Source organism: Vicugna pacos, chromosome 3 (assembly GCF_048564905.1).
Source record: "Vicugna pacos chromosome 3, VicPac4, whole genome shotgun sequence".
Taxonomy (NCBI): Eukaryota; Metazoa; Chordata; class Mammalia; order Artiodactyla; family Camelidae; genus Vicugna; species Vicugna pacos.
In genome coordinates this window covers 36,064,248-36,080,172 of record NC_132989.1, presented here as the reverse complement: position 1 = coordinate 36,080,172, position 15,925 = coordinate 36,064,248, and the positions used below count along the sequence as shown (strand labels likewise).

At 37.4% G+C, this 15,925-nt stretch overlaps 1 non-coding gene across 1 annotated transcript; it reads right to left on the bottom strand.

Annotated features, from left to right (window-relative positions):
- Nucleotides 1-584: 584 nt before the first annotated feature.
- TRNAG-ACC (transfer RNA glycine (anticodon ACC)) lies at nucleotides 585-657 on the bottom strand. The gene has a single exon. It is a non-coding gene; the product is annotated as a tRNA-Gly (tRNA).
- Between the last annotated feature and the right edge of the window lie 15,268 nt (nucleotides 658-15,925).

The following is a 15,925-nucleotide window of genomic DNA, read 5'->3' as shown; positions in this document are numbered from 1 at the left end:
ATTTTTATTTTGACAGATGTTGAGTAATCACAATATTTTTTCTATTGAAGTTGATGAAACATTCATTCATCAAACAATAAGTGTCAGGCACTGTGCTGGGAGTATAAAAGACACAGGTGCTGCCTTCAGGAAGGAAGGTGCTGCCTTCAGGAAGGAAGAGCCTAAAGGAAGAACATGTAGGATCAAGAAGCTCACTGAAGTGCATGAACTGAGTTCATAGCTATAAAAGGAAACCCCCCTACACAAAGTACTCACCAAGTATTCTATTTCTGCTTAATAGCATCTCATATTCCCATAATTTCTACAGAGACTTCACATTTGAACTACTCCAGCTAATCTCAGCACTTTTAAGTAATATAATAGTTCAGTGTGCTGTGGGGGTTCCCTGGAAGATGGTGAAACGAAGAGAAGGAAGAAGTCTTTCTTAGATCTATCAAGTCTTACTTCATTAAAACAGGTTTGAAGTACTTACACAGCATAGAACAGGAAAGCATAATCATGGGAGAGAGTCTGAGAGCCTCTCAAAGTCCACAGAAATACGTTACTAAGAAGTATGTGTTTTGGGGTTTTTAAAAATTTTTTAGTGGAAATAATGGGGATTGAACCCAGGACCTCCTGTATGGTAAGCAAGCGCTCTACCACTGAGCTATACCCTCCCCCCAAGAAGTGTTAAGTGTGCTGCAGTAAAAGATCTCTACCGCCTTCAGAGCAAAAACTATTGGGGAGAAGGAGGTAGGAGACTTAAATTATCTTCTTTCTTTTACCATTGTACTCTCCATTCCATCATGTCTTGTCTACTTGGATATAATCATTTGACATGGTTTCTAACAACAGCAAAACAGTCTTATAAGCACCCACTGGAAACAGCTAAGCTAGAAAACAAAGGGGTTTTTTGGTTTGGTCCTCCCAGTCAGACCAATTCTTTGAACTTGAAAACTCAAGCAAGGAGTAGGTACATCATCACTGTGTTTGGCTTCACTCCAACTCATCCACTAAGAGCGTGACTCCAGTCTGGTGCATTAATTCAAAGACACATAGCTGGGAGTGACCAAGATGGAGAGCGTGGGCTACATGCGAAAGCTGGCTCTTGTGAGCTTTGCCTCTCAGTGACTTGTGAGGCCCTCCTGGGCAGCAGGAAGCCAGGCTCTTGGAGCCACCCTGCCCCACCTCAAGATGGCAAAGCAGAAACAAGCAAAAGTACCCATGCATTATTATTCATACAGTTTAGTTCCTGATTAAAATAGATTTCCAAGAAACCATGGCCACCTACTGCCCTTGCAAAATTCTGCAATTTCTAAGCATCATTCTGAAGGGCTAACAATAGTGTGATTAGGATGTTGGCATAGTGCCCAAGTCACGTGACTTCCAGCTCATGTTTCCTACCATATGATGTTCAGCCTACAGCCTGCAGCCCCAGTTGTGGCATAACTTTGGTATGGCTAGACCATGAGGCCAGACTGCAGGCAGAGTGAAGCCCCAGGCCCGCTCTGGGGGCTTCACCAGGAGGGTCAGCATGGGGGTCTTTCAGTTTGTTTTCCCCTTGACTCATTAACTCAGTAAAAAATACTTTACATCACAATCCAGTACACACACACACACACACACACACACACACACACACACACACTCTGTCACTCACTCATACAGTCATAATACTGAAACAGAGATTCCACACACAAAAAAATCTATCTACGAATGCACTGTACACCACTTTTTAAAAATTATATTCTATTTGATTTTTCAGTTACTGGTTTTGACCCACTAAGTTGATTTTTAAGACCTAATGGTTTACCATCTAAAACACAGAAACCTAGCTTACTCAATAGTTTTGAGACTGCTGATAGATACTAAGTCCATGGAACAAGTAAAGCTGTTTATAAACAGTGAAATGCCTACCACATGAGAGATTTTACATGCCCGTTTAGAGGTAGACCAGGATACTCAGTAGAATTCAAGATCATTTTAATGGGAGATTCCTAAACAGTAGTGTGAAGGGAGTAGGGCATCACTCTCTAGCTGTACCGTCTACTATAAATTGAAAAGAAAAGAATGAGTCTGAAATGCTTACTCTCTTATCTGTCTCTGGCTTTGCCCCCACCCCTTTTCATACTGTGTGTGTGTGTGTGCACGCGTGTGTGTGTGTGCACGCATGACTTAACCATATTTTCTTTTTGCAATATCTAAGGTCAAACCTTCCATCATATGTGACACCGTTAATTAACTACCCTGTTGGGTGTGACTATTGTTTTAGATTTCAGCTACCAATAATTAAGGGTCTGGGACTACATAAAGCCTTCTTACTCTGCTCCCATGATAATGGATGCTCCCATGCATCTTCCGTTTCCATTGCCTTCATCTCAGTAGTGTAATGGTTGCAGCAAAAATAGGTACTCTGTGAGGGTAACAAAGGATAAGAATCATGTCCCATTCATTTTTGTTTCTCCTGAATTCAGCTGAAAGCCTGGGAGGTAGCGTGTGCTCAATAATTATTGAGAAATTATTTATTGAGAAATCTGCCTTTTAGGGAAATAGTTTTAATTTTAATTTTTTGGACTTTTTTGTGACTACTCCCTACCTGCAGAATAGGACAGGCTGGACTACATATGTATACTCATTTGTTTACCAAATACAACTCTATCCCCACCATATGCTTAGCCTGGCGATAGTAAAAGATCTGCCTGAGTCCTTAATATCTACTTGAAATGGATCAAAGAATTAGTCATGTGTGGTCCATATGTGAGATCTACATCCAAACACATGGTAGAATTCACTGCTTAATCCACTCTGCATCTTATTCATCACCTGAATTCATCGGCCACCCTCAGCAGAAGTTTTCTCATTGATCCCATCCATAAGCAAGTCAGCGTTTGCTTGAAGAAATCAGTATCACATTAGGATTCAAGTTTAAGGATAGTTCTTTCCCTCATCTTCTCTCATGATCCTTTCAACATGTCCCTTAAATGTCTTAAACTTAAATGTCTAAACTTTAAGTAAGGATTTATAGTTTATAAAAGCCAGTCATGTAGATAATCTCAATTAATCCTCACAACAATTCTGTGAGGTAAGGGGGATCCTACAGGTTTAGAGTGACCCTGTCCTGCTTTTCTCTTCCTGGTCTTTAATTCCAGTCATTCATTTTGGCAAAGTACAGCTTTGTTCCCGGTACTGTTCCAGGGCTGGTTAGTATTCACAGATCGCTGGATAATCTCAACACTGGCCAGTATCTGACATCAGCCAGAACTTATTCCTGACAGTGTTCCATAAAAGTATGAGTGTTAATTTATATTTCCTTCCCATCCATATAGCCCTGATCCTACTTTTGAATCTAGCCAGTTGGTATTGATCATCTCTACTGTAATGTGCTAAAATACAGTACTTAGTGATAATGTTCAGAGCAATGATACAATCCTTGTGGGGTTTTTATATCTAGGAAAACATGTTAGAGAAAAGGAATATTCATGTACATTTTATTGTGGGTTTATTTCATAAGAGAGAGTGAGGATTGGGAGAGATTTGGGTAAAAGAGCCCTCTAAGAAGATGCAAAGGGGCAGGAAGTGTGGGAGAAAGCACTAAAAACAGAGCTGTCAAATTCCACTGAGCCATCAAGGGAATCAGTTAAGTGCTGGTGAATAGAATGCTTTTTTCCTATACAAAATGCCCTGGTACTGACCCCGTCCTGGCTGAAATTTAATACACTCTGTATTTGCCAATTTGGGGGGCTATTTCTACCAGTTTTGAACTATGAGTCAGCTTTGGCTGAAAACTTTAGACATAGTGATTCTGAATTGATTAAGACAGTGTCTGAGATTGTCATGCCCTAAACGGACTTGTCATCACCCACTGGGAGATGGACGCCCCTGCATAATGCTAGGTTCTTGATAGTCCGTGTGTGGAGATGGCATTACTTTGCAGTGGCCATTGGAGTGATTTATAAATAGGCTGTCAACCTGTAATGATCAAGTTTAACAATCTGCTTCAAACTTAGTTCTCAGCCCTGTAGCTAACAGTGGGAATTGCCCTTTCACATTGGAGTGGCTAGTTAAAAGGATAAAACAAGTGGCCAGGTTGCTGGTTTAAAAAGAGTCAAACAGCTGTCAGAACTCTGCATTTCTTTGGCTTCACAGACTTTTTAAAACTGCATTTTGCAGAGACAGTAATGGAAAGAAGTAAAAGTCTAGTCAACTCTTCTTATTTGACCAACTATTCTCCATATCCCTAAAAGTTGACTCCATTGGCTTTAGGTCTCACTCCTTTGAAGAAGCCCTACGGTCGGTCCTTCCTGACACCCTTAGGAACTGCATGCAGACAAAACCCTGTCCATGCTCTCAATAAATGTAAAAACTCGATCCAGCCCATCACACTGCCTGTCAGAAGGAGGCCTTATACATTTGTATAAGACCCTGAGGTGGATTGATCATGAAGCTAATGAAGATTACGCTTTAGGACGTCAAGTCTCTGCATTTAATTTGTTATTTGCAATTCCTCAGTATTTTGCTTAAAGAAGTCCCCCAGGTTGTGTTTCTGCTATGTCTGGGATTCATTACCCTGATGAGCCATCCCCATTGATCCAGAAACCATCTCTGGAAGAGGATAGCTAAAGAAATTAATAGGAAAGATGATATTTCTCAGAATTTTTTGTGGGATCCCAAAAGATACACTTCTTCCATTATCATCTATCTCCCTTTCCTTTGAAGACATCATGGTAAGCACAAGATGAATAGTCAAGCTGGTTACAAAGATTCTGAGTGGTTTAAGAAAGCTGACCTTGGGGGCAATGGCTTCAAAGGTGGTGTTATATAACTTAAATTCTTTTCTTTTCATTGTGAAGCACCAAAAGGCTCAGTTTTGTTTGGGCTTTGTTTTTGTTTTTTTTAGAGAAAGCCAATGATCAACAGTAGCTTATTAAATTTGAAAACAGCATAATCAATGGCGCATTTTTAAAAAGCAGTGTGGCTGGGTGTTCTTATCTACCTTCAGATATGTAAAATAGGCGAGGAGTGCTTTGATTTCCAAAGACAAGGCATTTGCTCTTAAAAGTCTATGAATCCAAGGAGACTTTCAAATTATTTTAAGGACCCCTTGCGTGAAATTTGCAATACATTTCTGAAATATGCCGCTGTCACAGCTGCCCTCTGCTGAAGCTTGGGTTCCAATCTGTGCCTCTCCAGCAGTCTGTGCCACCACTGCTGCCAGGTGGCATCGGCTTCCTCACAGCGTCCTCTTCCAGTCTGCCAGGAGGGAATAAAGCCGCATCTCACTGGGAAACTTCCACTGGTAGCTAGGAAGAAATCTGTCTGCAGAGACAAGATGGCAAGCATCCTTGGAAATGTGAATTATTGCTGTCATCAGCACATTGCATCCCTCTCGTATCGAACCTTTGACATTGAAAGTTTGCTTATATGTAGTTACAATGTTTGTAATTTGCCTTGGGCTTGCTGAAATGTAGAGATTCATAGTTAGTTGTTTGTGGCTTTGTAGGAAGCCAGACATCTTTGTTTTGTAAACGTAATGAAAAGAAAATTAGCACATCAGTACTCAAGTAAGGTGCCTTAAAGTGTTCGCAGTTACCAGTTTATTATTAATTGTAAGAAAGCATAATCAGAGAACTATACGAATTTAACTGAGGCTCAAATTTAAATATATAGCAAACATCTTTTGCTACTTCGAAGAAAAGTAGACAGTCCTTGGTTTCAGGCTGTCATATCCCCAAAGAAAGAAGAAAGAAAGAATCAGAAAGGAAAGGAAAATGCTGAGAGCATCTGTAAACTTGGCCCTGCATCTTTGTACTTCATGGACAGTTGTGGCAATTGTGCTGATGAAAGAGAATTTATGGATGTAAGTCATTTGTGCCGATGTGACACTGGCATATAGCTGTGGGTGCCACTGGTAAATGCAAAATCAGCCCTTTGCAAGAAAACATTTTTCACCTTCAGAAGATCCTCAAAGGTTTTCCATCAACTTTCACGATGAAATAATCCACATCGGACTTACTCCTTCTTAGACCATTGGAGAGAGACATTGAGGAGCTCCTTGGTCAATTTACATCCCAGCATTGCATAATCTCAAGGAAGATTTTTTTTTTCAATCACTTCCACAGTTATTTTTTAAGCAACTGACTTGCTTATACTATTATGGTGAGAATTTATAAAGCAGATTAAATCAGTAGGTTTTCTACCTACAAAAGTGTGACTTGATCAGCTTGCTCTCTACCCATGATATGTGGCTGTTGGGGAAATGCTAGCAAAATAGTTCTTTGGAAGAAAGTTTAAATAACCATGTTAGCCAGTCATTATTCTACCCTTGGTTCTGCATCAACTCTCTCCAAACAGCATTCTTTTATTTTTCTTATTAACTTATTTAACCTGAGACTTTTTTACATGATAAAGAGGGAAATTTAACATGAGTACAGGGTAATATAGAAAAATTAATTACAGTTTGCAAGGCTTTGTTTCAGTTTTCAGATCGTTGACATACAATCAGACATATATACACACACACACATACATATATATGTATACACACACACACACACACACACACACATAGACAACATATATAGCTCCTGAAACTGATCTCTCTCTCCAGGGCTGGGACTGAGGGGAGAGGTGCCAAACTTAAGGAGGCAGGCTCACTCAGAATTAAGTGAATGGACTTCAACTTTGCACCCTGGGTACCTTACTTGCCTCACCTTTGCCCCAGCCCTATTGGTCCCAGCCCCACAGTAGTAATAGCCAGTCTGCTAAATTCACATTCGAATAGCTGTTGTTTTGTTTAGTCACAAGTGTCTGGTTATATTTGCTTCCTTACTCACCATCCAAGTGAAAAATAGTAATGACTGGCTTCAAATTCTAATTGCAGACTAAGAATTATACAAGTAATTTCTATTTTATATGGAAAGAAAATTCACATCATTTTCCTAGGACAAATTTGTTTTTAATTTTGTGTGGACAATATCTTGGGTGCAAATTATTGTTCGATCCTGTTTTCCAAATGACTTAGGGAAATAATACGGTTTATGTCAAAACTGAAACTTTGACCACAAGATTAATGGTCACTTTTTTCCGTCACGGGTTGTGATTGAAACAAGTTACAATGCCATGTCTTCTTACAAATTCTTTCATTGATACATATTCATGGCTTGCTTCTAATGTTGAAACTTCCTTTTTAGATTTATCTTTAGCATGGAATTACCTCAGGCAAGTGACAATTCTTCTGCACTTTGTGTTCTCAAATAGTGATAAATCTATGAAAAGATAGGATCTTTTGCTGTAACAAGATGTTAAGTAATAGTGAGAGCATTTAGAAGACATGACTTCATCCAAAAATATTGTGTTTGATTTTAATAACACTTACCAAATTATGGTTTGAAATTTATTGGTGATATCATTGCAAGGTCCTAGAAGGGGCCTCTAGCAATTGCTCTTATAGCAAGTTATTGCTTTCTAATCAAAGCATAAGGTTCAGTCAGGGACACAAACATAAATTAAGATTTCTTTGTGTTCCATCTTTATTAGTAAAGGATCCTGCAGAGAGAAATGTTTGAAAGTTTGTTTCTGAAGCATTTCAAAAAGATCAAATAGGGGAGCAATGGCTATTTTCTCAGGGGGAAGAATTTAGGGTTGCATTTCCCAAGAGTGAGTGTGACAACTTGAAGTGAGGGTTTGTCATCTCTGGTTTGAGACAGGTATCTGAGTCACAATCATCGGTCCTTATCTGCAGAATCCATCTGGCTTACCTTTCTCTTCACCATATTATATTCTTCCTCACCACGGTTAGTGATCACTGCTAAGGCATCAACACCCGACATCATTCCACATTGGCTGTGGCATGAGTGGTTCTGTATAAGCTTAAAGAAATAAGAGTTAAAGCCAGGATTCCAGGCTAGGGGGTGGGAGGAAAAGGGTCTCTTCATGCTCATGGGTTGTCCTAATGCTCCTCACACCGCCCAGGTGCAGAGGGGCCGGTTGAAGCCCCGTCTCCATTCCTGACTCCCAGCCTCTACTTCAGGTAGAAGTTTCTGGAAGTTCCCCCAGCAGAAGCACAGGCTGTCTGGAGACCTAAACTGTGGCAAGTGCTACCAGTCAGAGAGAGAAACAAACCCTGATAGGAAATCCAGCAGAAACATCACCATTTTTTTTTTCTGAAGACCTCTTCAAACCTTTCTCTAGATAATGAACAGAAAGCAGTAAATTAGAGCAGCAGGCTCAGAATTTGGAAGGCTCTGGCAAGTAGGGCAGGCTGAGTTATTGTTTTCTGTAACCCTGCCTCCTGCCCAGGAGTTATACATAATGGAGCAGGAGGTAGATAAGAATTAAATACCTGAAGTCTCTTTTTTCTTCTGTCCTTTGATTACACCACTCTTTTATTTATGATTCCCCAAAGAGAAGGAAACTTCCCTTATGTGCCATTGCTTTTGTAAATTGTTAAAGAATCACAAAAATGAAATACTTCACAGCGGGTTTTTCTCTGTTGCCTCTTTCCCGCTGTACTGACTCCTTTAAAGTGATGGTTCACCTGCACGTGCCCCTTCCTCCACAGCCACCCTACCCCACCACCTCCAAATAAAACTGGCCTTAATTTCACTCTTAGTTATCAAAGGAGATCAAACATGTCTCAGATCTACACTGAGGTTGGGGCTGTGTTCACTGGTTCTGTCCAGGTTTTTCATTATATGACACCATTCAGTCTCAGGGGTAGTGTTTAAGGTGGACAGTCCACATTCTTTGCTTCATGTTTGCATAAGAAGTGAGTGAGCAACTATAGTGACTGGTGACTAGAGGAAATGCAAATAGCTTGGGCTTGATTTGGTTTTAAATACAATTTTCAATAGTTTGACATGGGGAGGGGCATAAGAAAATGTTTATCTGAATTATCTTTGTAATCTCTCAAGTTTTCACATTCCTTTGCCCCTAGAATTTCCTATATAGACTCTACTTCTGAATCTCTTTGAAAGTTTCCAGCATTTGGTTCTTTTCTTTAAACAAAATTTCAAGACTTTTTTTTGTATCACTTACTCCCACTACCACGAAACTTGAGGTTGGGGCTATAGGTTCTTCTTTCATGTTATCCTCCAGCTGGAAGGAATTCCTTTTAATAGGCAGGATTTGAAGTATGGGTAACAGGTTAGATGATGTCAAGGAAGAGACCAACATGATACCAGAAATGATGAAGACTTCATGTGATAATTCTTAAAAGATTTTAAGGGGATGAAATGCTGTGGGAAATAAAATCTGCCACACGTGACAGGCAGGATTCTTTTTGACTCAAGGTTACCAAATATTCTGACTTTCTACCCTTTGAGATATTTTAGTATGCACCACTCCATCAGAAAAGAATAAAACCTGCTGGAGGAAGAAATAAAGCACAAAATTGAGGAAAAGTGACAGTGGACTGGCATGAAGGGGTATTTTATTCATGGGAATGCAACTGTATAAACTCAGAGTCAGAAAAAATGGCAGGTTTCTCTTCCACTCATTCATTGAATTCACTTCAAGCTCCACAGTCTGCCTGCCATGAAACGCTGGGGTTTTTTGCCCCTTTAGTGAATTTCGGCCCTATGTTCCCTCATACTGTGTGCATTGTATTTTTTCATAGAGACTCTTTATTTTATATTATATAGTATTGTGTATATTACATATATGTATATTACAATGTACTGTATTCACTGTATACCTATTCATATCACATATACAAAGAATTATATACCAAAATCATGTATAGGCAATTTAAAAAATTTTAAGAGTACTTATTGGCCCTACTCAATTTTCGCTTTACACACTGACTCTACAAATTAATCTCCGTGTATGATTACTGTAATAATTATGCTATTTTGATTAAGTTTAGGTGCCTAAGCTCAGACAAATTACAGCTGCAATAAATGAAAGACTCTGCAGGTGCATTCATACAGTCTGCCAGAGATGTTTGAGGAATCACAAAACATGCAAGAGATGGCAGAGGAGTAGAAAATAGAAAGATGTACCAGTTTTCAAAAGGATGATAAAGATATATTCCAGAAATTAAAACCATAAAACTTACTTGACATTGATCTCTAGCAACAAAAAACAACTTTAGGATATTTAAATAATTTAAAAGCATTTAGGAAATGATTACAATTAGCTAGCATGATTGTACTTAGAATAATTCATAACAAGGAAAGCTAATTTCATTTTGGATCATGCTATTTAATTTTTTTTAAGAAAATGCCATAATGATGGTTTATCTTAATTTGTGATATTGTAATGGGAAGAAATGAAGGATAGCATTAACTTACGAATTGCCATCAAATTAGAGGGAGCTTCTAGTCAAGTCCTTCACTGATTTGCACTGAGTTTCATTTTGTCCAATATTTTCCTTTAGTATCTTGGATGAAAAGTGTAGAACAATTATACCTCATTTGCGAATAACAAAAAACTATATGGGAGAGCAAATTTACTATTGCCAGAAAAAAATCCTCTATAAACTGAATTTGAAGAGCAAAGCTTGTAAAACTTCACTTAAAAGGGAGAAATGTACACTCCTCACTAAGTGCAAATTTTAACTTTGCATGCACAGAATTAGGCAGATATGTTTAAGAACATAGATCTTGTGGAAAGAAGTGGACTTTTTGTTGATTGAAAGTGTAACATGAGCCAATTGTGTGATATATCTGCCAAAAAAGCAACTGCAGTCTTTGCTTACATTTCCAGCTCTCAAGAAAATGGGAAGATATCTTCCCACTGAGCTCCATACTAGTTGACCACATGTGGAGTATTGTATTGACTTCAGGGGAGCACATCTTAAATCTAACCCATCTTCAACATGACAGCCTTTCAAATAGTTGAAGATAGCTTTCAAGCTGCCTCCTCCAAGCTAAGTATCCCTCTTCTTAATTGAACAAGGTGTTGTGTCACCAGGACAATTCCTTGTTAATAACACTGCCCTCTACACATTTGTCAACAACTCTTTTGTAAATGTGTCACAGAGGATTGAATGAAATGCCAGATGTAGAATAGGTAGCATAAAAGAGTACAGGACCCTTACCTGCCTTGTGCAAATTATTCTTACATTAATCAAGTCTGAGATTGTAGTGAAGCTACATTTCACATGCATGAAACAGTAATACTACTATCCGTTTCAGCAAAAGTAGATAAAATACTGCCCACTGAGTAAAAATATGCCTCTGAGTAAGCATGAGATGAGAAATGTGAATCTGGACACTCATGGGTCATCAATTTAATATTTCCTGTAGTGAAGTCTAAATATGATTTAAGAGTTTAAAGATAGGTATTTTTCTCAACTCTAAATACATTGCCATACTTTAGGGGAAATATTAGATTTCCTATGACTCAGTCTTGTCTTTTTGAACTTTTTGATAACCACATAAGATGCAACTCTTCTGTATATCTTTTTTTTTCTTGGCAGTCACCTCACATTTTTTAACTTATAGGCAGTTTTTAACATCACTAAATGCTTATTATTAAATCAATTATATTCTATATTATACTTCCAGAGTTGTTCAATTTTATTTTGTTTGAACCTAAGTATAGAATTTTATGTTTATTCTTAGTATATTTCTTCCTATTATATTTGACTCATAATTACAGACTATTGCTTTTGGGGATCAGATCCCTATAATACTCAGCCTTATGTCATTCAGTTTCCGTGATAAACCAAAGCCTGACCTCTCCTTGGTTACCGTTATAGATTCATTAAGATCTTTGCATGAACTACTGTATTTCATTGATTCTAAAAATACGTATTTTCTCATACTTTTACATCTTTGAAATTATATTTTAAAATCAGTGAGATCTTCAAGAAACTAAGACAAGTCATAGCTTAAGAGAAAATATTTGCAAAAGACACATCTGATAAAGGACTGTTATCTAAAATATACAAAGAACTCGAGACTCAATAATAAGATGAGTAATCCAGCTAAAAAGTGGGCCAACACCTTAACAGACATCTCACCAAAGAAGATTCAGATGGCAAGTAAGCATATGAAAATATATTCAGCATTATATGTAATCAGGGAATTGAACATTAAAACAATAGTGATACCACTTACAGACCTATTCAAATGTCCAAAATCCAGAACACTGACAACATCAAATGTTGTCAAGGATGTGGAGCAACAGGAACTCTCATTCATTGCTGGTGGAATGTAAAGTGATAACAGCTACTTTGGAAGACGATTTGGTGGTTTCTTACAAAACTAAACATAATCAAGCTCCTTGGTATCTGTTCAAGTGAATGGAATACTTATATCCACATGAAAACCTGCACGTAAATGTTTATAGCAGCTTTATTCATAATTGCCAAAACTTTGGAGCAACCAAGATATCCTTGGTTATCTTGGTTTAACCAGTTACTGTGGCTAAACTGTGGTGGATAAACTGTGGATACATCCAAACAATGGAATATTATTCAGCAGTAAAAAAAAAATCAGCTATAAAGCCATGAAAAGACATGGAGGAATCTTAAATGCATATTACTAAGTAAAGCAATTCAGGCTGAAAAGGCTACGTACTGTGTGCTTCAAAACTATATTATCTGGAAATGACAAAACATTGGAGACAATATGAAAGATTAGTGGTTGCCAGGGGTTGGGGATAAGGAAGCATGAAAAGGTAGAGCACAGATTTTTAGGACAATGAAACTACTCTGATACTACAGTGGTGGATATATGTCATTATACATTTATCCAAAACCGTAAAATGTACAACACCAAGGGTAAACCCTAATGTAAACTGTAGACTTTGGGTGATGATGACATGTTGATGTAGGTTTATCCATTGTAACAGATGTATCACTCTGGTGCAGGATGTCAGTAGTAGGCGAGATTATGCATATGGAGGGGCTGTGTATATGGGAAGTCTGTACTTTCCACTCAGTTTTGCTGTGAACCTAAATTTTTTCTTAAATGTAAGTTTATTAATAATAATAAAAAACAGTGAGGTCTTAAAATCCTTGTTGGTCTGGTGACACCTATGACATAGCGGTCATTACTTGTGCATGCACAAACTTAGTGCTGCTCATATTATCAGCATGTCAAATGAGATATGTGATGGAGAACTATATTCCAGGTAACTACTAACAAAAAGGAAGCTGGAGTAGCTATTTTAATGGTAGATAAAATAGGTTTAAAACAAACCATCTTGATAAAAATTTTGATTCACCAGAAGTACACTACATTTAAAATACATATGTATGTAATGAAACAGTCATAAAATTGATGTGACTTTAGAAGGAAGTTGACAAATCCTTACATAACCTTTCTCAATTACTGATAATTCTAGCAGAAAAAATTCAGCAATGAATATAAATATGAATTAACAAAGCTATAAAGACATTTACATGCAACAATAAAAAATATACAATCTTCTTAACTAGACAGAACATTTGTGACAGTTATCTCTAAATCAGGTCATAAAACAAGACTCAAAGAACAAATACCATTGTTTAACCACAATGTAATTAAAGTCAGCGTTAAGACAAAAATAAAATGTTTTAGAACATTTGTCTATTTCAAAAACAATTTGGCAGTACCTCAAAGAGTAACAACAGAGGTACTGCACAACCACACAATTTCCATTCCTAGGTGCATACCAAAAGAATTGAAAACACATGTCCTCACAAAAACATACACACTAATGGTTATATAGCAGCAGTATTTCTAATAGCCAAAAAGTGGAAACAACCCAAATGTTAATCATCTGTTGAACAGATAGACAAAATGTGCCGTATCTACCCAATTGAATATTATTCAGCCATGAAAAGGAACGAAATACTACATTTGCTCTAACTTTTGACCTTTGAAAACATTATACTTTGGGAACAAATGCCACATATTATATGATACTGTTTATATGAAATGTCTAGAATAGGGAAGTCTGTAGAGATAGAACACACATTAGTCATTGCCAAGAGATGGAAGTGGGGGAAATGGAGAATGACTGCCTGGAGTTTCTTTCTGGAGTAGTGAAAATGTTCTGTAGTTAGATACTAGTGATGGTTGTATAATTTTGTGACTCTGATGAAACCACTATATTGTATATTTTATATCACTGAGTGATTTAAGTGGAATCACTCCTGTTTTCACCCTTGGTTCCCAGACTCACATGATCTTCCTATTGAGGAACAGAACCAATTAAAAGATCAGCATAAAACTTCAGTCATACATGAACATACATATATTCGTTTTCATATTCTTTTTCACCATAAGTCACTGCAAGATACTGAGTATAGTTCGCTGTGCTGTACCGTATGAGCTTCCAGAAATTGATGCAATGTAAACTGACTATATGTCAATAAAATATAAATATATATACACCAAAAAAACTGTATAGAATAGGCTATAAATAGGAACAATTTATAAAAAATATTTTTATTTTTAAATATTTTTAAAGAGTATAAAGCAAAATAATTATAATTTTAGAATTGAAAAAATGGTTAAACCTAGAATATTAAAAGTAGAAAAGAAACCTGAAGAGGTTAATGTAACTTGGCCAAGGTTGTAGAATGTCTTAATAGCAGCAATGAGATTAGACCTCCTGTTACATTCCTGTGATCTGTTTCGTCTTATACTGTAGCATGAAAAAGGTCCTATTTCTTCAACTGTTGTTCAACCAAAATTTTTCATGTTTTATACTAAAGCTTACAGGTCACTAATTGAAATTTTATCCTGTATAGCACAGGGAACTATATTCAGTTTCTTGTAATAGCCTTTAATGAAAAAAAAAATATATATATAATATATACACACACACACACAGACACACAGACACACACATGACTGGGACATTGTGCTGTACACCAGAAATTGACACATTATAACTTACTGTACTTCAATTAAAAAAAAGATCTTTGATTCAAAGTATATACTGTGTTCTGAGGGATGCCACTTAGTCCTTGTAAAGTATTGCCTCCTACCTGATTCTTCAGTTCTCCTGCTCCAGGTCTTTCTAACTCTCTATCAGGCCAGCAACTGCTAGGTAGTATGGAATGTGATAGGTCCAGTGGATCCCATGATCATGGGCCCATTTTGCTGTAAAGTGGGTCCCTGTTCTGATGCAATATGATGTGGGATTCAATGCCAGTTGATCAAACACAATGAGTCCCCAGATACTGGAACTAGAGGAAAGGCAAACTCATACCTAGATATGTCTGTGCCGGTCAGTTTGAACTGCTGGTCCTCCCAATGTGAAAAGATTCCAATATAAGCTCTGCAAACATTTCTCCCATCTCACTGCCTATGGGTTACATGCCCATAGTTAACTAGTCTTTGTGGCCCAGATGATGGAATTGGCTGACTTAACTAAGTCAGTTACATCTTTTTCAAATCACAGTGGTAAGAATGGAGAGAGAAGTTCGCCCCTCAAAACTTACAGTATTATTAGAAGAAGAAAGTGAAAGGTAGGCAGCCAAAATTGACAAATACATAGAGGACAGAGATAGGTAGGTAGGTAGATAGATAGATAGGAAGGATTAGATGAACTGGTTCCTCCTCTTACTGACCAAAAAGTTTTCTTGTTTTAGATGGAATAATATGGAGCTGGAATTCTACTGATGAAGAACAAATTTATACTAATGAACTTACCACCAAAAAACAGCTGCCTAAATAGAAAAATCTGAACCATAGAGGAAAAAAGTTTCCCAACTTTGGCAAATTTGTTTATATGACATGCTAGTCCACAGATAAGCTGAGCATAATGTATGAATCACACTGTCGAGGAATACAAACACTAGTAAAATACAATCCTGCTCACCAAAATAAACAAACAAACAAACAAAAAAACCTTAAATTAACCTTAAACTAAATGGAGGCCATTTGAATTTCAGACAAGGATTCTCTGCAGTCTTGTGGAAACAAGCAAAAGTTTCTGCCCTCTTGTCTTAAAACTGTGTATATTTTCTCAAGATCTTAGGGTGCTAGCACTGGGTTCTTTA